Source organism: Protopterus annectens, chromosome 5.part0 (genome assembly GCF_019279795.1).
Source record: "Protopterus annectens isolate FY-2018-M chromosome 5.part0, PAN1.0, whole genome shotgun sequence".
In the NCBI taxonomy this organism is placed as follows: domain Eukaryota; kingdom Metazoa; phylum Chordata; order Ceratodontiformes; family Protopteridae; genus Protopterus; species Protopterus annectens.
In genome coordinates, this window is record NC_056735.1 from 246,485,512 (window position 1) to 246,512,706 (window position 27,195).

Consider the following 27,195-nt stretch of genomic DNA (forward strand, 5'->3'; position numbering starts at 1 on the left):
TGAGATGCAACCAAGCTGCTGATATTTTGCTAGCACTTCTCCCATCCAACGCGCCAAATAGCACCAAAGCCACCAGACCATCCTAGCGTCAGTGGTCCACCGACACTGTAAAAGAAAAGGAAAAAAAGAAAAAACATACACTTCACTCCAGTAGCCCTACACATCAGTACGGCGTCACCACCAAATCAAAGCACAAACTGCGGTGCACCCCTTAACAAAGCCGCCCAACCAGCTTTGAAAACCGAAGATCTCCTAGCCAAGGGAACCAACACCTCACTCCATCCAATCCGAACAAGCCAACCAAGACACCAAAAACACAAAGAATCATATATTCAACAGAAACTCCAAAGCACGAACCCACAAGAACAGAACCAAGCCAACAACACAAGCCGAAGCGACTCGCCACAGACACCAATCTCCGTGATGCTCTCCACAACAGCACACAACAACCAAAGATCCTCCCATCAAGATGCAGACCCCAAGAGAAAAAAAGAAGAGAGAGAAGAAGCATGAACTAAAAACAATAACAAAAAAAAAAAAAACGTACCTGTCTTTCAACCCCCATTCCAAAGAATGCATCCATCCAGCCATAAGCATGATACTCCTCGCCGCTCCATTCCCCATCACTAAACATGACCATATTCTTTCTCATACTGCCGCCAGCTAGAGCTTTACAAATATACGTTCAACGTACAAGGCTCCTTGTCTCGATCCTGTTCCCCATTCCAAACTGGCCATGTAGGAGACCAGCATTTTAATCAACAATCAATCAGAATACACCACGAGCATGAAGCTGACAAATATCCAAACACTATAGCTCCGTTGAATATACGCTCATAAGCGCTCTCCCCACACCCTCCAACGATGTCATCACAACTATGTCTCAAAGATCCACGGAGGCCGAACACGCATATCCAACATGTAGTCTTGATGAAAATACACTCTTTAACTGTACAAAAGCTTCTCAAGTCACCAAAGCTTCCCATTACATTGATGACGTCACCGCCAAGCTCCGTATCTACATAATGATACGTGCCATAGTAGTAACATCTGCTGATGTGTTAGATAAAAGATTTTCTCTCGGAGCAGTCTCGAGAGTCTGTGTATCTCCCTCCAAAAAATTTCAGGCTAAACCAAGGCATTTTATTTGCCTAAAAAGAAAAAACGCTTGTACGCTATTTAAATAAATATAAACAGAAAGTATCTGGAGTGCTGAATCTATTTTAAATACCAGCACCTTAATTGTGAGATAAAACATGTAAGCACATAACAAATTTGCGTTTTCCCATTGCTTCAAGTAAAAAAAGAAAAAAAACATATTTATGTTTATATATATATGCACAGTACATACTCTTAACAGAGGCAGTCTGTGAAGGATTTATACCTCGTATATTCTGTATTATTCTAGTCTTTACGAGATAAATATCGTATTAACACTTGGCAAGTTCTTATTTGAACTATGTATAAATACTAAATCTCACTAAGTAAGGGGACCGCAAGATTTATTAAGAGGGTGAAATCTATGTTAATATTTCTGATTTCACCACAAAGAAAGCTAAGACACTTCATGTTTTCTGAAGAGAAAAGAGGAATGTGTTAACACATTTGTGTACATATTTATACACCTTTTGTTTACCCTTGACAGTAATATATTTCACAATTGATTAAGCTCATTAACTGTATGTAAATAACCTATATAAAAAGGAAATATATATATATACTTTCAACATTTTTGTGTCCAGACAATTATGTACCTTGTTAGGAAATTGAGTCCGGAAGCTTTTTGAATGCTTTGAAAAAAACATCTTTTGCTCCCTTAGAATCAGAACAAGTAAACTTTTTTTCATTAAATGTGAATGACAAAGTATTTGGATAAGACATGCGAAATCTTATCCCTCTTTTAATTAATTCTGCACAATAGGGAGAGAGCTTTTGTCTGTTTAGTTTTATTTGAGGAGGAAAATCCTGTGAGAATGATAACTTATACGATTTCCATACAAACTGTTTCTTACTTTTGGCTGCTTGCAGTATTTGAAAAGCATCTTGAAAATTTAGCAATTTTGTATATATAATCCTTGGTGAGGAAGCATCTTGACTGGCACGTAGAGCTCTGTGTGCTCTCTCAACAGTTATGTTTTTGAAGATGCTTCACAGTTTAGTAATGACTCAAATATACTCTTGGACACAGATAGCAAATTATTCTTATCAAAAGATTCTGGTAAACCCGAATGATAATGTTGTTCCTCGACTTCTGGCTTCCAAGTCTATCAATTTAGATTGTATTTCAGAGATAGTTTTATCTTTAGACTTTAAATCATTTTCCAATGTCTCAATTTTTATTTCCATAGCTGAGTTATTGTTTTCAATAATACTCATTCTGTCATTTATTTTTTTTAATGTATCACCAAAGTCAGTAAATTTTTCTGTAAAGTTCTGAATGGCACTTTGTATAGGCTTTAATGCTAGCTTTAACTCGTCTAAATAAAAGTTTGAGTCATTTAATTCTTTGCTACTTACTTTGGCTGGTTCAGAAGAGTTTTTGGAAGTTCTCAGTCTTTTAGAAGTGTTATCTTTTTCTGGTGAGTGAACTGATGAGAATTTGGCCTTCGTGGTCTGTGAATCCATAGACTCCGATTTAGTAGCCATGCCCAGTGATTAGATGCTGTTACCAGGGTGACAAGTTCCAGGAAAAGTCTGAAGCAGCAGGTGCCCAAGTCAGATAGCTCCACAATTTGTTCTGAGGTAAAATGTGACCCAAAATAAAAATTCCAAAGCCAAAAATATTCCAGCTATATGTAAAAAGCTTAGTATAATCTTATGCAGCTATTTTATGTTATCACTTGTGTCTAGTGGTTGTACCAAGGATTAATATCCTCTGCAAAACTTGGGAGGGTGCTGTGGTTGATTTCATGTTAGTGCCTTTAACACACACTAGTGCTAGCATACTTGGTGTCTAGTTCTACCTAACACACATCTTCCTATTTCTTTGTATGTCCCTTTCTGTGAAAAGTAATTTCCAGTGGCTAGTGTTTCTCCCCAATCTCCATAACTTGTCAGTGATTTAAGGCAAGAAATGGAGACTAATGCCTGGTGGATAGCTGACCCAAGGTTGATGGCTTTGCTTTCAGTCTAGAGGTGAGTGGACGTATGATGGCCACACCAACCCACCCATGCATGCACACACACACACACACACACACACACACACACACACACACACACACACACACACACACACACACACACACACACACACACACACACACACACACACACACACACACACACACACACACACACACACACACACACACACATGCAGCCACCCCTATCAAACCGTAATCTCCCTGCTGCTACCTACCAGGCAGACACACACTAATACATACATTCACACATGTAGACTCTTACATACACTCACACAAAACCCCCTAACACTACCTGACCACCAAATTCCACTGCTCTTACCTCTACCATGATGGATAAACATGGTCAAAAGGCCATGTTCATTACTTTGAATGGCCATGTGCATCTATGCTACACTATACAGTCTGAATCACTCAGCTGCATAAATTACTTACTACAGGCAGTTCTATGGGAAGAGCACATGGCTAATTAACATGTGCCACTCCCCCTTGCACTGCCTTATTAGCGTTTAGCATGGCTGTGGAGAAAGCCATCCATGGAGCTGCATGTCTTTTTGCAAAATCACTACAGTGTGTCTGTCTTTGAATTCAAAAACATACAATGAGGTGACTTTTATGAATCAGGCTATTGGTCTCTGTTCAGAGAGGACTATCATAGCAGGTGACAAGTATACATTCCTATAGCTTTTTCTCTTTTTTATTGCTATTCATGTTTCCAGACTTAGCACTTCCACTAGTCAGATTATTCAGAAGCAATTTGTCTTTTGCCCAGTTATGAGTGGATGAAAATTGTGCTCATATATTTTAATTTAATCACCAGATGTGAAACTGAAAAAAGAAAAATCATGAGGGACATCCTCCTCCTAACAGCTTATTCAGTAGTGCTGCATACCTTTTTCTGCTATAGCTAAGGACATGTGGTAATGCTAGTGTTGTAGTAGCATGAGATGGCCTTGTGATAATGCTAGTGTCATAGTAGCATGAGATGGCCTTTTCATAGGACGGGAGTGTGAAGACTGAAAAAGATGGGTGAAGGCTGCCAGCCTAGTCAAATAGAATTTGGTACATAATTCTATCATTTGTAAATACTGTGAAATGTTGAACTTAAAACAATGGGGCAACATTGCCTTCTGCTGTAAATAAAGCTAAGCCAAGTATTTCTTGTTGGTCCTTTGAAATTAAAATTATTTCATCACTGCCTTTGATGTTTACAAGTTGGCTCCCATCCGGCTAGATGAAGACTTCCTGCGTATTGTTTTAAGGCTAAAGTTAATGACCAGAATTTACATGTGGAATGTCCTTTATTGCTCTAAGTGTAAAATAATGTAAATGCAGTTTCTGTCAGCCTAGGAACACCAGGAAAGCGTGAAATGATGCAATGATTTATCAGAACTGCAGTTTCAATTTAAACAGTGAGAACCAGAGATTATTAAGCATTTTTGTCTGAACATCCAACTCAGCACTCTCCCTGCTGCCTTGTGTAAGTTATTTTAGAAGTGTGTTTTCTTGTCGATAGCTAGAAGCTATAAAAATTAGACTGTTTTTTCTGTGTTGTCAGAACTGTACTATTGATTTATTTTAAGTATTTCTGTGTGACCTCTGAACTCTTGACTAGCACTGACTGTGTAGTACAAAGTATTGACGTATGGTTTTAATTATTTATTATTAAATATTTTAAAACCTTTTAACTGTGGCTGGTTTGTGCAGAGATAAGTTAAGCTCTAGAGTACATTGCATGTATATAAGGATCCTGTACAAAGTCACTCTAATAAGTCTTGAGACTGTTTAGTCACATCTACCAATTGGATAATAATATTGCACAGCAATAATTGGACACCCTTTTAAGGGCCTTTGAGTAGCTGACAAGTATTACTGAGTGGGGCAGCTGGTACTACTGTATAGTCTGGGAAAGAGGAGCACAGCAGGAGAGCCTGTGCCAGCCTTCCCCAGAAGGGTCTGTGTGGTTGTACCTCTTCTCAAAGTGCATGTGTGTGTGTGTGTGTGTGTGTGTGTGTGTGTGTGTGTGTGTGTGTGTGTGTGTGTGTGTCAGCTACTTGGGCAGGGACACGAAGCACTGGTTGGACAGAGAGGGTGCTAGAGGTTTTAGCTTGCCCAATAGGCTGAGATCTGGACCCTATAGCTGTGCCAGTGGGGAGTCTTATTGGGGACCTGGGGAGCAAGGGAGCGATAAGCCCTGAACTGGCTGTGATCTCTGTGTGCTCTTAAGGGAAATTGCACTTTACTGTGTGTATTTGTTATCCTTTCCGCATATATGAGATGCCCTCTCTGGTGTTAGTGGTGAGGATTGAGGTTCCTTGATTGCTGGGCCAGGGCACAGACGTCACAAGGATGACAAATATATTTTTTCTATGAGAGGTTGCAAGATTGCACTGGTGCCTATGCTGTTATATCCTGCTGCTTCATGCTATGCTGCATTGCTGTAGTCAGCCAGAGCATCTGAATCCACTTCTATAAAGATAGTAAACAGTACAGTACACTAATTACTACTGCCCCAAAACATGGCTACAATTATTTTGTTACTCTGCCTTCTTCCATGTGCCTTTCTGGAAGCTCAAGTCAGTTGTCCAGATAGCATTCTTAGTACTAGAAATTAACACATTGGAACTAAGCCAATACACTCCACATTCAAATGTGTTGATTAAACTCAGCAGAAAGACCAGTACTTGTGTACAGATATTATTAGTAAGTTAATGTAAAAAAAAAAAAATCTGTATTTTTAGCTAGTGCTCACTGCACCACTGAATATCGTATATTAGTTATATGTTAGCGTGGTGTATAATATAATTTATACACAATAAGCCAAAACAATCAGAGGTGGGCATAGTGAATGTTTAAGGCACAGTTAGGTGCAATGCTTCTAAAAATGTTGCAGTAGATTTCTGACTTAACGATGACAGGATTCCCTTCTGCTTTTGTTGGTGTAAAATATTCTCTAATTCCTTTTCAGTGCAATACAAATCAATTCATAGTTCATTATAAATAAATTAGTAATACATGAAACTCCGATTTGGCTGAAATACTAGTCTGAATTGAACTTAAAATTCATTGAATATTGTTTCACTTTTGCCTAGGCAGGCCTACAGTTTTCAGTCAGATGCCCCTGTAGAAGTCAGAGTTGGGAGGGGAGTATCCCTGTGTATGAAGCTTACCTTGCATCTGCCCTTGATTTCATAAGTTGTCCCTGATTTTGATGCATACTTGTACCCTGACAGGCAGTCACTAATGCCAGTCATTAGAGTTTCATACTTTTTATTGCTCAAAAAAAGCATCTTGATGCAAAACCTGTTGTAGTATTAAAAAAGATTTCTGATTAGGGGGTTTTATACCTCCGTTATATTAGGCATTGTCCACGATTCATGATCAAAGCTGCTGAGAGTTCTGGTAAGAAGTCTTTTTCCTACTTTCTACCTCCTCTTTTTTCTATGTGTCCTCTCACCTTCCGCAGGCATATACCATCATCATCATTCAGTGACTGTTAAACTTTTCTTTAACTTGTTGCATTGACATCAAAACCATACAGTAGTTGAGGGCTGGTCACTGAAGGGCCAGCATTCTAGTACGTTTCTGCAGTACTTTTTTATGATGTGTACCCCTTCCCTTGATCGATGATGGGCACCCTACCCTCACTGAGTTTATAATGCCAGACCCATGGTGCAATGTTCCTTAGGGCAACGTCCAGCTACATTGTTTATGCTTGGATGGCAGTTGTGCTGCTCTTTCAGTCACTTCCTTCATATTACACTACATGCACGAATGGTAGCTGAACAAGAAGCCTAAGCAACATGTTTCCCATACAAATATCAGGCTGATCTTGTCTGTCCTCTCCATTCCTCTGACCAGCACTTGTAGTATTCTTGAAAGATGCTCAAACCAGACCATCAGATTGCAGTCAGAGTTCAGGCCTTCTATATCACAGAGCCATCTCAAAAATAAATATCTTTCTCACAAAATAAGTACCCCACTGAAAGTATTAAGCTTCCCATTATTGTGTTAAATAATGACACTCTTGTGATTGCAACATTTACCCTTACCTTGCCAGACATTAATCATGACACCAGATCTAGTCCTAATGAATACCTGCCCTTAACTTTCTTCTATCTGGGTTAAGTCTGATATCTCTGTTTTGATTAGTTAGGCCATAATGTTCAGACAAACTATAACCAATGCCTAATGTAGCCTCTGCCATAACACTAGACATAAACTTAACCCAAATAGGAGTACATCTTGTTTCATCCCAAAATTCTTACTTTACTCATAATCATCCATCAAACTGACCAATGATATGGGTTGTGGTTAAGATCGTAATCAGATGTAGCCCTAACTCATCACTAAAACTAAGCTGTACCATGCAGCTAGCAAGACCTGCAGACCTAAACCTAATCATTAGGAATAATGTTGCTGTAATAGTTACCATTACCTTGGGGACAGATTTATAGATCACTATAGTCGTAGTCCTGACTTGGGGATTCAGCTGGGGCCAAGGGGTCTTAGAATTAAGGGGTCTTGTAATTAAAGTCAAAAAGACGTTTATGAAAGGATCTAAATCTTCTGTTAATCTCAGACTTAATCATAGCCTTCATGAGTAACGTCTATGTTACAGCTAGATCTGGCGAAGTTTAGGATTATAGATACAAAGAGCTTAGGGCTTAATTCACAAGTCCTAATACTGGACTTATCTATTGGAATATTATTATTTTATTAACATTTTTGTTCCTTCTTTGCCTCTCTTAAAACCAAAATACATGCACTTATATCTTATGTGGACACTCATTCACTCAATGTGATGACATAAATGTATGCATGTATACATATACAAGCAAACAACTTAAAGAATGTTTAATGATAGTATTTTTGTTTTTCTCTTTAGTTTTTTAATTTTTCATAATATTATTTTTTTCAGAATTTTTTTTTTCTTTGGCTATAACATCAAAACTCATAAAAAACAGAAAAACAAGCATTATACATATTTAGAAGTAATTTCATGGCATAGTTCATGATATTTTTTTATATTCCACATTGACATTTTATCTATACAGTAAAAAACATTTTAAATTGATGGATTCATTTAACCCTGGTGCAAAATCTGCACCAAGGTACAGCTGCCAAAAAGCTTCTTTGCATTCTAATATGTTGTTATAATCTACAACAGATTTTTTAGAATTCAAAATTAGTGGTTATGGTGAGTCCATAGATTATTTGGATTTACACCTGAATATAGATGTTGTTAATAAGAAATTTGAAAGTAGTATATTCAGGAAACCAGTTTTGCCAACCAGTATCTACATAGAGATAGGTTATACCCACAACACATGAAAAGGGGTGATGTAAAAGGTCATATCATCAGACTCAGTAGATTGACCACTGATGATGAATGTTTCCTAAAAAAGGGTTCATTTATTGAGGTCTTTGTTTGTATCTAGAGGCTATAGTGTGGAATGGCTACAAAAGATAGAAGAAGTAATGGGTTTAAGAAGGGGGGGTTGCATCACCAATACTAAAGTCTACAGACATAATGGTTAGTCCAATAGTCACTGGTACATCTGACGAACCGGATAACAGAATTGGGAATTATTATAGTGCTTTCCCTATGCGTATAGTTACTGAGATGTGGCATATAAAAGACATCATTGAAAATAACTGGAAGGTTCTGTTGGGAAATAATAAACTTGTAACTACAATAGGTATGAAACCTAACTTCACTTATAAGAAAGTTACAAGTATAAAAAATATGAGTCTAGGAAATTTACTACAGGTAGGAAATTTACTAAAGGTACTGCAGAAGTGGAAATACATACCAAAAAAGGTACATATGCATGTAAAAATTGCAAACTATGTAGATTTATTAGCAATTCCTCCTTTGTAACCTTAACTCATATAAAGAAGACTTTTTGGGCTAAGAATTATTTCACTTGTAGTAGAGAATACATAATTTATATTGCTACTTGTATGTCCTGTGAAAGCTATTACATTGGAAAAACTATACGTTGTTTAAAACAAAGACTATATGAACACACTTTAGCAATAAAAAAGAAGGATGTAACTAAAGCATTAGCTAGACATGCAATGGTATGTTCTGAATTCAAAAAGTTTACATTTTTTGTTTTAGATAAGGTGGATAATGTAATTTTCGAAGATGATAATAACAACACATTAGAACGCAAAGAAGCTTTTTGGCAGTTGCACCTTGGTGCAGATTTTGCATCAGGGTTAAATGAATCCATCAATTTAAAATGTTTTTTACTGTATAGATAAAATGTCAATGATTTTTTATACAGATACATACTTACTTTTTAGTAATTTTTTTAACACAATATGTCATGTCATTTCCTGTTTTAATTAAGAAGGAATGTAGAAAAAGGGAAGTTTGGGAAGTTTAAAAAGTTTTCTGAGGAAGTTCACATTAAAAGAAAGTTATTTGGCTCTATTACATCTCCTCCTTAAGACCTCACATCACTGCCTGTGTGACTGTGAAGTTCTCATATATAGTTGTGTATACTGTTTTGTGGTATTTCTAGCATTTAATTTCAAGTTTCATGTCTGCTGTGCTGCAATGTCTGCTATTAACGTTCTGACATTAAATATCACAGAATTATTTTCAAAGCATAAACATAATGCAACTCAGTATGAAAAAAGCAATATGATGAGAGATGGAGTCCATTCCTTGTAAAACAAGAGGGTCTTTTGACCATCTGATCTCAGGCAGACACATGCAGTCTCCCTGTATTTACACTGGTTAAGAAATACAGTCATTGTAGCTAATTATTTTATCTTTGACCTTAGGTATCATTTACGGTGATGGACGAATACTGCTTAACACTAGCTGCTTCCAGAGCTGGATCCAGCACTAGGTGACCTAGGCTGTGCCCACTGGCTTTGGGGTGGGGGAGCTGGGTGCTTCCATAAATTTAATTTTTAAATAAACAATTAAAAAAAATAAATGTTTTTGTGTCCGTGCGTTTTAAGGATGCACTGTCTGTGTGTGCATTGTATGGCTTTAGTATGATAAACACACAGAAACACACACATTGTAAATGGAGAACTTGGGGCTTTCATCCTATACAGGTAATTTGTGAGAATTAAACACACATTGAATAGGGCTTTCATCTTTTTGGAATGGGTATGAACTAGACCTGCTACAGAACCCACATTGGACTAGAAACTGCTGCTTTCCTTTGGGAGATGGACGTACCAGGTATTCAAGGTGTGTGCATGTGTGTGTGGCTGCAGAACATACATTGGACAGAAGAACTGCTGCTTTCCCTTGAGAGATGAACATTCCATCTTCTCAAGATGTGTGTGTGTATGTGTGTATGTGTATGTGATATTCCAGATACACAAAGTATATGTGAAATGCCCTAGCTAGGAATAACAGGTAAATTAATTAGCTTGCTCAGATTCAAACCCTGTACCTAGGCTACAGGAGAGAAGAGCCTTAATCCTCCACACCAACTACCAAGGTGCTTACTTAGTTAGCAGAGCTGATTGAAATCTGCTGAAATGAGTAATTTTGACTCTTATTGGTTCATACATTTGGTTTCACTGCCTAACGTAATAAATCTACAGAGGTGCATTTTCAAGGAATCTGGGTTTCAAGGAAAGAGAAGTTTACTGTTGCTTGTGCTGTCTATTTTCAATGTGCAACTGTTTTGTTTAGCAAATAGCCATAAGTGTTTTTGCTATCAAATTTCAAAGCAGTGTTAGTAGCACAACACGTAACATACTTGTCTTTGGTGTAGAATGCTTCAGTTTCTATTATCACATTTTTTTTAATTTCTCCAAGTCTTTTGGGTTTATAATACCATGATGGGAGTGGACCCCATTTCTACGTCAAAGTATGATTAAAGTTCAAGAAATTAGTATTGTCTCAGTCTTTGATGTCAGCCAGAAGTGCTCTTCATAGCACCCACAATGTGCCCAGTAACAACTCCTTCTGCAATTCGTATGGAGTTACATGTATTGGTAACATATCTAAATACGATTGTAGATTCTTTATAATAAGACCCGTTGCTCCTCCTACTATTGGAACTATCTGGGTATCTTTCATTGCTCTCATTTCTGCCTACAAATCCTGATGTTTTCTGACTTTGTGTCTCTCTGTATGCAACACACTATAGTCTCTGTGCGTAGCAATTTCAATGATCAATGCCACTTTTGTCTTCTTTTCACGGACCACTATATCTGGTTTTCTCGCATCTGTCTTTTGAACTGTTGGCAATGTGTGATCCCATGTGATATAAACTTCATCATTTTCTATGATGCTTTGCGGCTCATGTTTCCTGTGTTTTTCAGCCACTTTAGTACCATAATGTTTGTACAATCCCCAGTGCAACAGTCTTGCCAAATTATTATGCTTTTTAGTATACAGTCCTTCAGCCATGAGTATGTCACAAACAGCAATGAGGCATGTGACTGTTTCCAATTCTGTTTTACAAAACCTAAATTTGTCTATTTCTTCCACATCCTCAATGGACTTTGTAAACCAATGTGTATGTAGCTCACAATCTTGGGCCGTCAATGTTAACCTTTCATCTTTTGGTTTGAATTCGGCTCTCCTTAACTATACCTGCATTCGATCCTGGGCAACATGAGGTTCTTCCAGGAGTTTTCTATACTTGCAACTATATTTAAGCATTTTCCACATTTCTTGCCTTCTCACCTGATCCTTCACCTGATATTCATTCTTTTGGTTTTTGACACATTCAGTTGCTACCTGATTTTTATCTACTTCTGGTTTTATTTCCATTGCCGCTTGATGCCAATATGCTTCTACTAGACTAAGCAAGGAAGTCATCTTAGACTTATTCTCCTCATGTTTCACTATGTTTGTGTCTTGTGAGGTCAGCAGATATGTATGAAATCCCATGAATGCAGATCTATACATGTAATCAATTTCAAGGAGGCCCATACCTCCTTCAGAATGGGGAATATATAATCTTGGTATGCACTGATTTTTATAAATGATTTGATGAGCATGAAGTATCCTTCTTGTTTTCCTGTTTAATCTATCCAACACCTTTGGAGGCCAGTCAATCACTCCAAAACTGTAAGTTAGGACAGGAAGGCCAAATTGGTTTATAGCTTGAAGTTTGTTCCTAGATGTCAACTCTGTTTTCTTGATTAATTTAAGTCTTCTAAAATATTCCTTACTAAGTTTTATTCACATTTGTTCATGTTTTATTGTTGATCTTTCATCAGTTCCCAAAGATTTATGCACTCCCTCTTGTTCAAGTTCTTTTATATCACAGTCTTGGCCTAACCTGATGTTTTCTTGGTTTGCAACTTTCCTGCCTTAAAGGTTGATTTTGCACATTTATCAAGGCCAAATGGCATTCTTATATCATCTGAAAAAAGTTTTGACTACTTGCAGTTGTGCTTTCATTTCCTCATCTGATGAGTTGTATAGTTTTAAATCATTGACAAAGAGAAGATGAGAAGTCTTTACACTTTGTTGCTTTCTGAGAGCCACATTATAGCCATAACCTAATCTGTTAAGCAGACAGTTTAATGGGTTAAGGGCAAGGCAAAACAGTAATGATGACAGAGAATCACCCTGGAATATTCGCCTTTGGATTTTTAATCCCTGGAATAATAATTTGTCCTTTATCATGGCTTAACTGCAAAGTGGTTTGTCACTGTTTCATGGTCATTGTGATATAATTTATCAGTGTAGGATGTATCTTATGCATTTTTAAGCACTCTTTTATCCATGAATGTGGGATACTGTCAAATGCTTTTTTGTAGTCAATCCATGCCATACTTAGATTCTTCCCCTTTTTACAGTTCTCCACTATTACTTTATTTAGCAACAGATAATCCTTTGTTCCATATGACTTTTTTTATTACCCTTTTGTTCCATTCCCATAATTGAGTTTTCTTCTAAATGACTATAAACTCTGTCGGCATCAATTCAGGTGTATAGTTTATATGTCATCGGAAGGCAAGTTATTGGTCTATAATTTTTAGGATAACTTGCAAGTTCACTCTTAAGTAAGAGCATTGTTTTTCCTGTTGTTAACCAGGCTGGTATCTGCATAGCTGGCCTTAGGCATAGGCCAACTAGGCAGCCGCCTAGGGCGCCTGTCTAGCAGGGGCACTTTTCCAGTAAACTGGATGGTGTAAATAGACCAGGATGGGGGCACCAGGTGGTATGGGGGGCACTGTGGGGCCCTTTTGCCTAAGGCACCACTTGACCTAAGGCCAACCCTGGGTATCTGTTCAGGGTGCACATATAAATAGTTCTTACTCATGGCTAAATCTTTGTGCAAAGATGTTAATACTTTTAGCTAGAAGTTAAGTACTGCATCTGGGCCTAGGGTTTTCCTGTACCTTTGAACTTATTATTCTTTCTTTTACTTCTTCTATCCATTTAGCATCTTTGTTCTGTCCATAGGATCTTCATAAATACGTCTCCAAAATGTATCTATTTCTTCTTTTTGGGTGGTCTTTCAATTCCTTTTGCCTTGTTTCCCAATTCTCTATAAAACTTTTTGGCATCATCAATAAATTGCTTATTTTGCACTTTTCCTTTATATTTATATTTATATTTAAGGCAATGCAATCTAAACAAGCTAGAGACCTGCTACAACAAAATCTCCAAATTCGCCACAGGGGCATCCTACCATAGTCACCACTGTCTCTCACTTGCTGAACTGGGTTGGCTTGAACTCCCTCACCTCCTTCAATGGTATCAACTCTCACTCGCCCACAAACTAGTAAACCATCCACTAAATGTCCCATCCCTCCAGAATCTACTCCAACCCTATCACACCACCAGACCACTAAGATCCAGCAACAAAAATCACTTGCAGATCACTAAAGCCAATAACTCTGCTGGTGAAGCACTATTCTCTTGCACCATAGCCATTATGGAACTCCCTCCCACCCACAATTACCTCCATATCATCATGCACCCACTTCAAAACTTTACTAAAAGCGCACCTAAAAACATGCTGGCTATGCCCTTGCAACTCCCACTCTAATATCACCCACCCCATCCAACCACTACCTTTCTTTCCAATTCACTAACTACCTTGATTATAGCAAGCTCAGATGCTCATAAGCCTAGTACTTATTATACAGCAGGAACTTCTTATTGTAACATTTGTTAATGTCTGTTATGTACGTCATAGATAAAGATTCTAGTTGTCTACTGATGTACTATGTTCTTCATCTGTAAATATGTTGTAAGTAATTGCTATGTTAAATTGTTAATCGCTATGTAATCCAATGTAACTACTGTCTGTTTATTTTAACTGTGGAGCTTTTCTCCCCGGGCCTCCACTGAAAATGGACCTACGTCCAGTCGGACACTCCCGGTTAACAAATATAAATAAATAAAATAAATAAATAAATAAATAATTTATCTGCATATCTTCTAACTTTTTCTGCCTGTGCTGAGATTTTTCGTTTATTTGCAATAGTGCATGACAGATCCTGATCTGTTCTAATACTGCACATTGCTTTTATCGCGTCTATCTTTCTGAATATTTTTGTTGATTTGTTCCCTCTTCCATACTCTTCTAAGAGTGACTCTTCTTGTCTTAATTGCTTTATAGTTTTCTCTATTCGATACTTCTATGATAGTATTCAATTTCTCCCCTTTCTTTCTCTTACTATGCTGTGTTCTTGTGGTAGAACTTTTAATTTAGCTGCACAGTAATACATCCTGCTTACTTCTATTATATCGCATGGATCTCTATCGACAGTCTTAATTACGGTGTTCATTTGTTTTATCAAACGTCTGACTTTTTGGGTTTTATTGACCTTCTGCAGTCTATTTCTTTCATTGATCTTAATATGTCTATCTATCTCTATTAAATAAACCAACTCTTCTCTTAGCTTATATTCTTTTAAACTGAAGGCGCATTTTATTGTTCTCCATTTCCTGTGGGCATTCTATAGAAAGTTCTATAGCATCTTCCTGTGGCACATACTATTTAGTTTCATCTGGTGTCATCTGTTGCTCTGTCATATGGGAACCCACTGGCCTATCACTCCTCAACATTGACATTGCATCAGACATGCCACAGTTTTGTGTTCCTTCCCTTGCTGTCCAGCTTCAAGTGAACATTTATACTGGTTTCGTGTGGAAGGCTACAAAATATCTTCATATAGCAACTAACCTACTGCTTCCCATTCCACTGGTTTCTCCTTAATTTGGATGTCCATTGCTCTATCCTGCTGTGGCGCTTTCTGAGTTAGATTTTCTACACTGAATCCTTCACTTTGCAGGTACTCCATAACCTCAGTTTCTATTTCTTTAACCTCTCCATTACTAATCTCCTTTTCCTCTTTGTCTTCTTATTTTTTTTGTATTGTAAAGTTTTCCATGTCTGGATGCCATTGACTGTATTTTTCTTCAAATATCTTTGGTGCTGCTCTTTTTCTATTGATTAGTTTTGATTTCTCCTTTGTATAAATATTACACAATATTAACTCTCTTTTTCTTTCCCATGTCCATATTTCTTCTTCAGATGTCTCCTGATCTTCCTGCTTCTCCTTACATTTGGGACTTGTTCCATCATGCTGTGCTGTAACCTGTGTTAGACCTTCTACACTAAATCCTTCACTTCACAGATACGCCATAACTTCAACTTCCATTTTCTAACATCTACTTTACTAATCTTCCTTTCTACATTCACTCTTTGTGATATTATTTTTTTTTTTTCTTAAGAAATTTTCCATATCTGGATGCCTTTGCCTGTACTTCTCTTTTAATGTCTTCGGGGCTGCCTTTTTTGTATTGAATAATTTGGCTTTCGACTTTGCATAAATATTGCACCATATCAAATCTTTCTTTCTTTCCTATGTCCATATTTCTTTTTTATACTTTTCAAAAATCTCTAGGTTTTGTTGTTTATATTTTCTCACTTCCTCAGATGCTTCTTTTTCCATACAGGTCAAAGTTTATTTGAAGCTTCTAACAATTTTTCTAATGGAAGTATTTTTCTTTCCTGTAATTTCTCTGTTAATCTTTTTTTATATTTTATGTCTGGAAATTCTGGGCTTTTTGCATAATAGTAACGATACATAATTTATTTCTTATCCTCAATAGTCCACTGTATCATCTTTATGGATCTTCTTTGTTCTATCATTTTTTGTGACTTTTGTGGATAGCTGCTTCCTTCTACAACAGGTGAGCCATCCTCCCCCCTGGGCCTGGCCCCATTTTCAGAATGTTTCTGTATTTTGAGAATTCCACAGTTATTTTTTCCAGTCCAGTCACCAGTGTACCTACCAGGACTGGGCACTTTTTTATCCTGGGTCTTATGCACTCAGCTATCTTTTTTAATTTTTGACCTGCTTCTGTCTATGATATATGCTATATAAAATAAAGTCTATATATCAGTGTCATCTTGGTGAGATTTTGTGAAAAACAGGGTCCACCTCATGAAGGTACTCACCAAGACTTGAGGATGAATTCAGTTTAAGCAAAACTACTATCCTTTGCTTGCTGCCTTATCATCTCTCCATTCAGATACCATACAGATGGATTGCTGATACTGTAGTAATACTGCAGTGAACTTTTTTTTTTGGAGGGGGTGGGGAGTTGTACTATTGAGTGTGTTGTCCTTTAGCTGAGATGTTAAATTAAGGCCCCATCTATCTGTTTTAATAGTAGGAGTTTTGAGATCTTTTACATCCACCTGAGCTATCAAGAAGAGTAGGGGGAAGTTCCCCAATGTCCTGACCAAATGTCCCCTAGTATTATAAATACCACTAATGGTCATTCCTGAAAAGATGTTACTAGCCTAATGGGACTAACCTGGTCAACATGGGATATTTAAATTAAGTTTAAATTAAATCCATATCTTTACCTTCATTTTAAAAGTAAAGAAGAAAAGTTTTGAGCAGTGTTTATGGTAAATAGTGAGGAGACAAGTAATGGAACACCAGAATTGCTGAGGGGGGGCTGTTCCATTCCCCTGTCTAGGGCCCCATTTGACCACGATCTGGCTCCGGTTGTTTCCCGTTCCAGAGAGATATGTGTTGAGCATAGCTCTGTATTACCTCATCACAACTAGAATATGAAACATAAGTTTATTTGTTACAATACCGTAGAAAAAAGGTTGCACTCATATTTAGGATAGTGAAGAGTACTGAGGGCCCTTGTTATGTTACTCATCTTAGCACCAGACAGACAAGTGACCATAACCCTCACCTTTTCCAGTCTTCTGATTGTGGTGGCAATGCGTCTGATAATGAAATCACCAGCAAAAAAAGAGTTTATAATTTCACTTAGGCGTATATGATATTGAGAAGTCAGTCTTGCAGCTTTGGTGATTCCCTGTATGTGGAGGTGCAGGTATGGATATAGATAGCAGTACACCCATAGATGGCTGAAGTTTCCTAGGTGGGGACACAGAAGGCTTTGCTAGGTCCTCTTTGTCTGCCTCAGTATGTGAAGTGGCATGCTGTTGTTTCTTCACAGTGTTTGATACAGGCAGACACCACTTCGACATAAGTAGGAAACTGGCATATTTTACAGATTGAGACAGAAATAATTAGGAACATGGAGTTGTCAGCAAACATGACTACCTCAATTTGCCTAATGTTAGCAGACTGGTTGAGTGAAAGGTACAAACAACTTCTATTTTGATAGTAGTTATAGAAGTTAAATTACCTGTGTTATATTAAGATACTTCCAGGGAATAAACTAAAGTATTATATGGCTAGTATTAAGGTCAAGTGTGATATTACAGAATGGCAAGTAAAAGATCAGGCTAGCAACAGAAACAAAGAGCCAGTAAGGTACTTGATAAAGGTAATTAAAAACAAGTATAATAGATGGAAGGAAATCTGCTAATGTAACTAAATGATGGTGTAGTGTAATGTCTATACCAATTACAGAAGTTGAATTTAAATATAAAACAAAATGGGGAATAGCAACAATAACAACAGAAAAGAAGTTAAGAACTAAAAAAACTACAAAAACAATACTTTGAAATGTATAGACAGCTTAGCAGCAGAACATACAACAAAAAACAATCTCAGAGCAAAACAGTAGAAGGCAAAGCGCAGTAAAAACAGAATACATGCAAAATCAGCAGAATGCCAGCAGAAATAGCAAAATAAAAAAATTAAATTTACTCGATTGCTGGAAGTTGCATGAGAAGATTCAGATAAGGAACACATAAATTATAACCTCTCAGGTGTACGTAGACAAAAGGCTTCATATTTCCATGATAATGCTATGGTGCAAGCCACTAAGGATGCAATGAAGTTGCAGCTGGCACAGAATGGAGCAACGTTTTCTGGAATTCATAAATAACAATGCCTTGGATCAACTTATCCACAAACCCACCAGGAGCAGCAATATCCTAGACCTGGTCATTACCAGCATGGGTGACCGGTGTTCCACATCAAAGGTCAATTCCTCATTGGTCAGATCTGACCACAAGCTAATCACCCTAGACATCCACATCCTGCCCCAACCCCCATTAGGGAAACCACCGTAAAAAATTTCTCCAAAGCCAACTTCACACTTCTTAAGACAGAAGTGACAAACTTCACAACACCCATGCAGATGGACAATAGAGGTATGACTGCTGAATCCTACACAAATGCACTTTATAAGCACTTACACGAGTGCATGGCTCGTGCAATCCCTAATAGAACCAAGATGTTATCCTCCAAAAAAAGGAAGCCAATCTGGTGGTCCTCTGCCATAAACAAACTCTACAACAGAAGAAAGAAACTGTTGCAAAAAAGAGTAAAATCCCATGACTGGAGGAACTCCCTGGTCAACCTCAGTAAGAAGCTGAGATCCCTCATAAAATCCTCCAAAGCTAGTTACGAAAACAAAATTGCCACTGACTCTAAAGACAACCGCAAAGCATTCTATAGCTATGTCAAGAATCTAAATGGGAACACTCAGATCTGCTCTGAGTTACAGCATAATGGCACTAAATATACAGAACCAACTGATATTGCCAACATCCTAGCAGATAGGTTCAGTGCTAACTTTACCCCTCTCACCCCTAGAGGGCCCATCTCTATACCGGAAGAATGCAAAGTTCCTATAATCACGGCTGCACAGGTAAAAAACACACTCTCCAAAGCCAAGAACACAGCATCCATGGGACCTGACAATATCCCAGGCTGCATTCTACATGAACTACAGAATGAACTGGCACCCTACCTAAGTACCATGTTCAATCATAGCCTCACCTCAGGCTTTTTACCCACTGAATGGCGCACCGTGACAGTTATCCCACTCCACAAAGGGGGAGCCATGACGGACCCTGGGAACTACCGCCCCATTAGCCTGATGAGCCTGGTCTGCAAGGCCATGGAACATATCATCGTGGAACTCATAAACAAAGACATTGGTAATCTCCAAACTCTGGACCCTACTCAGTTTGGATTTGTAAAAGGCAGATCATGTCTCCTAAACCTGATTGACTTCTTTGAAGCAGTCACCAAAGCCATAGATGAGGGTAAAATGGTTCACACAGCTTATCTAGATCTTGCCAAGGCTTTCAACACCATCCCCCACTCTGGAATTATAGATAAGCTCACTAAACTAGGTATAAATCCCTATGTCACAAGATGGGTTGCCAACTGGCTCATGGACAGAACCCACACTGTGAAAGTAGCAGATTCCAAATCCGACATCAGAGCAGTGACAAGTGGAGTACCACAGGATTCAGTCCTGGGTCCTCTCCTGTTTGGTATCTACTTCTCTGAAGTGCAGGCCAACACAGAAGGACTTTGGCTAACAAAGTTTGCAGATGACTGCAAACTAGGAGCCATAATCGAAACTCCTAATGATGTGGACAAACTACAAAAGGGCCTCACTGAGACAGATACCTGGTGTCAAAGCCATGGCCTGAAGCTCAATGCCAAAAAGTGTATTGTCATCCCCTTTGGTAAAAACTCTCTACTCATGAACTACCACATAGCTGGTAGTCTACTTAATGCTGAAAATGTGATAAGAGACCTTGGGACACAGGTGGACAGTAGTCTCTCCTTTGATAATCACATCGCCACAGTGGTCAGGAAATCCTTCTACGTGGCTCATCTCATCACAAAAGGATTCTCATCCAGAAAAAAAGAGGTCATTGTTCCCCTCTACTCATCACTCATTAGACCCATTATAGAGTACAATGCCCCTTTTGGTATGTACCTCACAAGACATCTACAACAACTGGAAAGACCACAGAAATTCCTCACAAAGAGGATTACTGGCCTCAAACAGATGCCCTATGCAGACCGTCTCAAAGAACTACAGCTTTACTCCATCGCATATCGCCTACTCAGGGGCGATCTCTGCCTAACATACAAAGCTATGTCAAACCCAGAGCTGTTGGACATGCTCCACTTAAAGAAATCCCAATCCCTCTGAGCTACACGCTCTAGTGACCTTAACCTTGTCACCACAATAAACAGAACATGCTGGAGGGATAGATTCCTGTCCCAGAGACTTCCCATACTCTGGAATAGACTACCTATCTATGTCGAACAGAGCTCCTCATTAGCACTCTTTAAGAAAAATCTTGATGATTGGATGGAAAATGGGAAATTCACCCCGGGGATCACTTCTGTGGCTCTGCTCGACAGGGGCACAGAAAAATAATTTTCTTGGGTGGCGAAAGCCAGGGTACATTTTTTGGCTAGGCTTGTATGGGCCCTAGGGCCAATAGCCTAGTTCCTACCTATGAACCTATGAACCTATAAAAGTATTTGAATGAAAGTGCATGGCGGAATTTTGCTTAGACCCAGAAAGAATTAAGAGCAAAAAAAAAAAAAAACATGGTGAGCATTCTTGTAATATGTAGATTTAAAAGAGCTCTGCAGGCAGTTATTAAAAGCAGATATGCCAAGCCAGCCCATTCGATGCTGAGAACTTTGTAACACTAGTAGGAATGTTACCATACTGTGAAAATGTGTTTAAGGAGGCACATGCTAAATTAGTTGAAAAAACAGTAAATAGAATGTCAAATACTGTTTTGGGAAAAATAAAACAGTAATTCAAATAACCAAAGAGTCATAGAGGGTGAAGCGGAGTTAAGTATTCTCCAAATTTGTTAACACATCATTCTGATACTGTGCTATAGCACACTAAAAAATGTTTCATATGAGAGGATTGGGAAGAAATACAATGGATATTGGACTCTGGCAGTATGACTTCTTTAATAAAGTCACAGTGCATTTTAAAAAGGAGGCACACTCACCAAAGTTTGTTGAGGGAGAATGTACCCATGGAGAAAAAAAGTGTTACCCAGTTACACAAGTGAAGGTGCTAGCTTAATTTAAGAAGGTTCTCTGTCTGGTAGCTGTGATTCCATATGTAAACTATGATGGAATAATCAGAAAAAGATATAATTCTTCAAGAAACTCTGAAATCACTGAAAGGGTGATAATGCTAGTATAACCCCTATACAAGAGTCAAAGCCAAGACCACTCACCAGTTTGCAGGCGCAAGAAGCACCATCTAGCCTAGAGCCACAACTAGTGATGAAGGACTTGTAATATCTATATATCTATGACTCTATACAAAAGACCCAAGACAACAGTAGAAGGTGTAGGGCAGACCAAAGTATGGATACATTTGTGTAAAAAAGTGAGGGATCCCAGCCCTTTACTGTAGAACTCCAATCAAATGCCAAGAGTGCCATGTCCCCAGAAGGAGTAGACATGGTCCCCAAGCCTAGATTAGGATTAAAATATGAAAAGAGATAAATGACAGTAAGGAATCATAAACAGAGAGTTGGTCTTCAGGTTATGAAGATACCAAAAAATCCTTTTGAGCATCAAAATGAGTTACTCTTCTCATGGACCTGTGGGATATAGAGGTCTTTGTGCTTGTCTTAGCGGGATAGGAGGCAGACATATCAATCTCCTGAAGCACAAAAAGGGAAGAGGATAAGATACTGATCTAGCTCAGGGAGAATATTTATATGGTAGTGGGTGAGGTATCCTCTTTTGGACCCATATCAGCTTATCTTTTTCAAAACGTAGGTTCATAGGTTCATAGGTTGGTACTAGGCTAATGGCCCTAGGGCCTTTACAAGCCTAGCCATAACAATTCCCTGGATATTTCTTCCTACAATATTTACTTCCCTGGACCCCTGTCTAGCAGAACAACTGACGTGATCCCCGGGGTGAATTTCCTATCTCCCATCCAATTGGCAAGGTTCCTTTTGAAGAGGACCAAGGAGGCGCTCTGCTTGACATGTATGGGCAGTCTATTCCAGAGTATGAATCTGGTGACTTACATGGATAAAGCCCTGTCTATTGTGCAGTCAATCCAGATTCAGCTAGTAGCATGGGTGACTGATATACTGGCATGGAGAGGTGGGCATTACATCCCTAGTGGGAGGGTGATTCTGTGGACATCTTCTGTGATGATCCCTGGTGGAGACTGGAGAATTTGAAATTAGGAAGTATGGTTAAAAGAGGACAAAGGGTGGTGGACATAGATGAGCTGCTGGAGGAGCAGAGTGATGCACTGCCCATCCCTATTGCATGCTACCACAGAGACTGGTAGGGAAGGGGGAGACATGGGGTAGGTTGCATAAAGTAAAACTCACCTAGCTAATGTTGATAGTGATAGCTGTCCCCCCCCCCCTCCGATGCCCTTAGGCTCCATGATTGGCCCCAGCAGAGACACTGTAGGATAAAAAGGAGTGCTGGTAGACTCTGTGATGGATGGAAACTAGGGCTGGATACAACACTAGATGACCTAGGCAGCTGACTCAGTCCAAGTTCTGGCGGAGGGGGGGGGGGCAGCCTCAAAATTAATTTAAAAAATCTGACCTTTTCTTCTTGCTTGGTTTATTTGCATAATGTCCAACAAATCTTCCTTTTTTTGCTTGTGTGCGGCATTTTTAAGCCAATGAGGCACAACACTGCACTGCAGAGGGAATGAGAGTCTTTGAATGTCTGGCACAAGATATAAATTCAAAGCAGCAGATTGCATTTATTTTTATTTGCTGCATGGCAGCAGCATGGTCTGTAAGATGGTAACCATGGCATTTTTTTTTAGCAGATTAGGTGCAAGCAATGATAGACAAAATGTGTGTGTGTGTGTGTGTGTGTGTGTGTGTGTGTGTGTGTGTGTGTGTGTGTGTGTGTGTGTGTGTGTGTGTGTCTGTGTCTGTGTCTGTGTCTCTGTGTGTAATGCCCTACTTAGCTGGCATTCTCTAGTTAAATTACTTGTTTCTACCAGCACAGACTCAAACCCTATACCTTTGCTATGTGGGCATGTCTTATTCCTCCATAGCAACTGCTAGGCCTCCTTCAACAGTTTTTTTTTTTTTTTTTTTTTTTTTGATATGTGTGATGAATCATGTAAATCGCTGAGAACTACAGTTCTTCATTGTTAGTCATACAGTTAAATATTTCTGTGGATCATAAAATACATGCTGATGGAAAACCTGTTGTTCTGTTAAATTTTTAAGTGATTTAGAGTATTGTACTCTTATCTGTCTTGAATTTTGTGGTTCATCTTAGATTTTGCCCTTGAGTAAGTCTCTTAACCAGGCAGCACTTTGTTGCAGCCAGAAATTTGGACTAGGCTCCTTAATGGCCCCCAGACTGCAAGCCTAGTAATAACTCATGAACAATAGTACTTTGGTGCAAAGGAAGGACATTTATTGTAATAAATAAGAGCATTATCATACACTCCATGTTCTTTGGATGTAATACTTTGTTTCTTTGCTCTGTTGAATGTTAACAGTGAGTTTATTATTTAGCTGTGACTATGTCTGACAGCATGAAGTCAGAGTTTATTGTTAATATTTTAATTATGAATACATGTTTATTTAGTCTGTTTTTTGCAGGCACACAAGTGCGAAATGTAGTGTGCTTGGACTACAAGAGGTGGTCTAGTACTTAGTGTAGATAAGGCTACAAGCAGTTAAAAGAGCTGCTTCCTGTAGTACCTGATTTCATTCCCTCAACCTCCATTTGTTTTTATGTAACTCTGCTAATTTACTTCACTAGACAGACAGCATTCCTGGGCTGCTCCTGAAAAGGGGGCACATGTCCAGTGGGTTGTCCCAGGATGCTAATAAATGCATTACACATTTGTCTTTTGAATTCATGCATCCGTCACATAGATGCTAATCAGAACTTCATGATATGCTATTTGAGTATGAATCTCAGCACATCTCTTGTAGTTTAAAAGCCTGCCATATGAATTTTCACTACATCTGAGCTTCAAGTGAAGAGACGTTTACTGTTTCTCATGATAAGTTTGTTTTCAGTGTGTTTATTGTGTTTATAAAATGTATATCAGTGATTTTTTTCTATATGCAATCTGAAATAAAAGTTTCAAATGAAATCCAAATCTTTGTGAGAACTGTAAAAGTAAAAAAGAAAATAAGATGTACATTGACAGGTCTGAATACTGTTTATAGTGAGTGAGGCGAGACAGCCATGTACAGGGATATTGGTATGGCTGGCAGGGACCTGATTCATTATACTGTATAGGGCAACATTTGTCCATGACCTGGCTCTGTTGATGATAGAGGTGTATGCTGCAACAATACTGCATTATTAGCCATTTTTCAAGTAGATCAGACTTGTACCAAACGCTATCATAGCTACGTTATCATTTCATTAATATTTCTTATGTTCTTATAAATACCCTTCCATTTAAACAGTGATACATGTGACTGAATCTTATCGTATGATGCTAGTGATCTTTATACAGCTTCATGTTGCTCATCTAAAGCTAGAATTTAGAACATGTAATTGATTTCTTCTTAGCAATAAGGGGTTCACATGGTTAACAAAGTGGCTATAATGTCTGATGAGGGGTGGCGCTCTCTGCAGATGAAAGTACCTTATGCTCTTATCATCTGGTCATTTTAAAACAGTATTTCATCTGGCTTTGCATGACTCGTGCAAGTGTGTGTGAATTAAGCTGGAATTCTTTGGGTACTCTGTGTTTGCATGAAACAAATTTGAAATGTGACTTTAGTCTTTATTATTAATTTTTTACACAGACTTCTAAAAGGATGCAGGCAACAATGTAGTCATAATTGCAAGGTTTGGGAGATATCTGTGGATATAAATGTGCACACAATCTGCCACTGGCCAGATGCATTTTCAAAGGATGTGAATTTCAAGGGAAGAGAAGTTTGCTGTTGCTCATTCTAAGTCTGTTTTCAGTGTGAGACTGTTTTGTTTGGTTTTGCAAATGAGGTTTGGTAACAAACCAAGTTGTCCTGGGTCATCTTCAGAAGGGGTTAGGCCGATATATTAATGGGAGTTAAGTGGGTGGGGGAGGTGAAAGGGTTAAATGGAGGGAGGGATGTTTGGGGGAAATGAGATAAGGGTGAGGAGGGGCTTAAGGGGTTTAGACAAGTGTAGCTGGGTGGGTAAGTAATCACATTTTGGCATGAGCTTGCTATGCTGCAGGTTCATGTCCTGACGACTGGTGTGTTCTTTAGTCAGGTAGGCCTTGGTTTGGTGGTGAGCTTGAGGAGGTGAGTATCTAGGGTATAGGGTATGATCATATGTATGCTGGTTAAAGGTAATTTTTTTTGTTTGTTTTTTTGGGGGGGAGGTTTCAGGTGGGGTGAAGATGCAGGCTGTGGGCTGTTGGATGTTTTTTGATTGGTTTGCTGGGAATTATGTTAAGTATGCTGAAGAGCTGCTACTGTTTTCCTCGTGGTTTATTTAGGCATTGTAGTGTGTAAATTGGCAGTGACTTTCAGCTTATTAGATTGGTGTTCAGAGTAGTAGGGTGTATAATATCTAATTGTGGGTATACTGTTGGTTGTTAGTTGGTTACACATGTCTGTTAAGTCATGAGAGGCTGGGTGCTTGGAGGCAAAATCTGTGGCTTGCTGGTACAGTAGTGGAATCCTCAAAGATTGCAGTTACAAATAAAGGCAGACCTTGAGTTCTACATTTTATTGCGATGGACTGGTGTAAATGCTAACCCAATGGTCAGAGAATAGTTAAAATGACTCCTCGGTTGCCCCGCTCTTACTCTCATGTCATGGTATTTCTTGCAGCTAGCAGGGCACTGGCCACTAACGATTGGGCAGGGGCAGGTTATGCCATTGATCTCCACTAATGTTCTAGTCGGTGGTTAAAGGGAGAGATTCACTACTGGCATACTTAATTGTGGTAGGTTCAGTGAGTCAGCCGAGCAGCATGCTCAGTTAAAGATTTGAGCGGTGACTGGAAGTGGCTTGCAGGCATGCCTGTAGCAGTGTTAGCTCTTAAGGGGGCAGGGCAGTATAAACCAATGATCCCAGAAGATCCAAGTTTTGCTTCACATATACATTGCTTCACATATACATCGCGAACCTGAGTGATGCAGTATTTCCCTTGCGACCTCAGAAAATAAGCGTTTTCCCTGGGCAATGCATTGCCTGTGAGTACCGGCCACTCCCTGATGCACACGCGGAGTGGGGTTAATTGTACGGAACCTTAAATAATAATGAGTCACACAGGGTAAAGTTTGATTTAAACTTTGACAATTAACGTAGTAATTTCGCTATTCAATTCCTTTTGGAGGGGCTGGTCCCGCGGGAATGGCATAGTAGGTTGTGAAGACCGATATGGCTTTGGCTATGGTTTCTGGGTACATTCAGCCAGTTTTTTGTATTTTGGGTACTTGGCTGTTTTTGGCTGTCATTAAGGAAAGAAGTGAGAAAACAGGGCTACAGTGCTGTACATTTTCTTTGGGGGGGGGGGGTTCATATCCCTCTGCAGCTCGGTGATTACTGAGTTTAGGTGTGGGCCGTAATAGTTGCCACAGAGTGGAAGAAGTTGTGAAGCTGGCAGTTTCATGAGCTGTAGGTTCCTGTGACAAACATTTGTTCATTATGCATGCATGATGTGGGACAAATGTTATGGGGAAGGATACGCATTCCTTTCAACTATCAGTCTGCTTTTCGTAACCTTGGTAAGTTAACTTGATGGGATAATATGAGAAGTTGTTGTGCCTGAGAGTTCTTGAATCCTGTTAGGCAGTACACATTTGGAGTTGGCGCAGATGGTTAAAGTAGTCATCAGTAGTAGTGTGTGTGTGGGGGGGCTCAACAGTACAGTTTTTTTTTTCCAC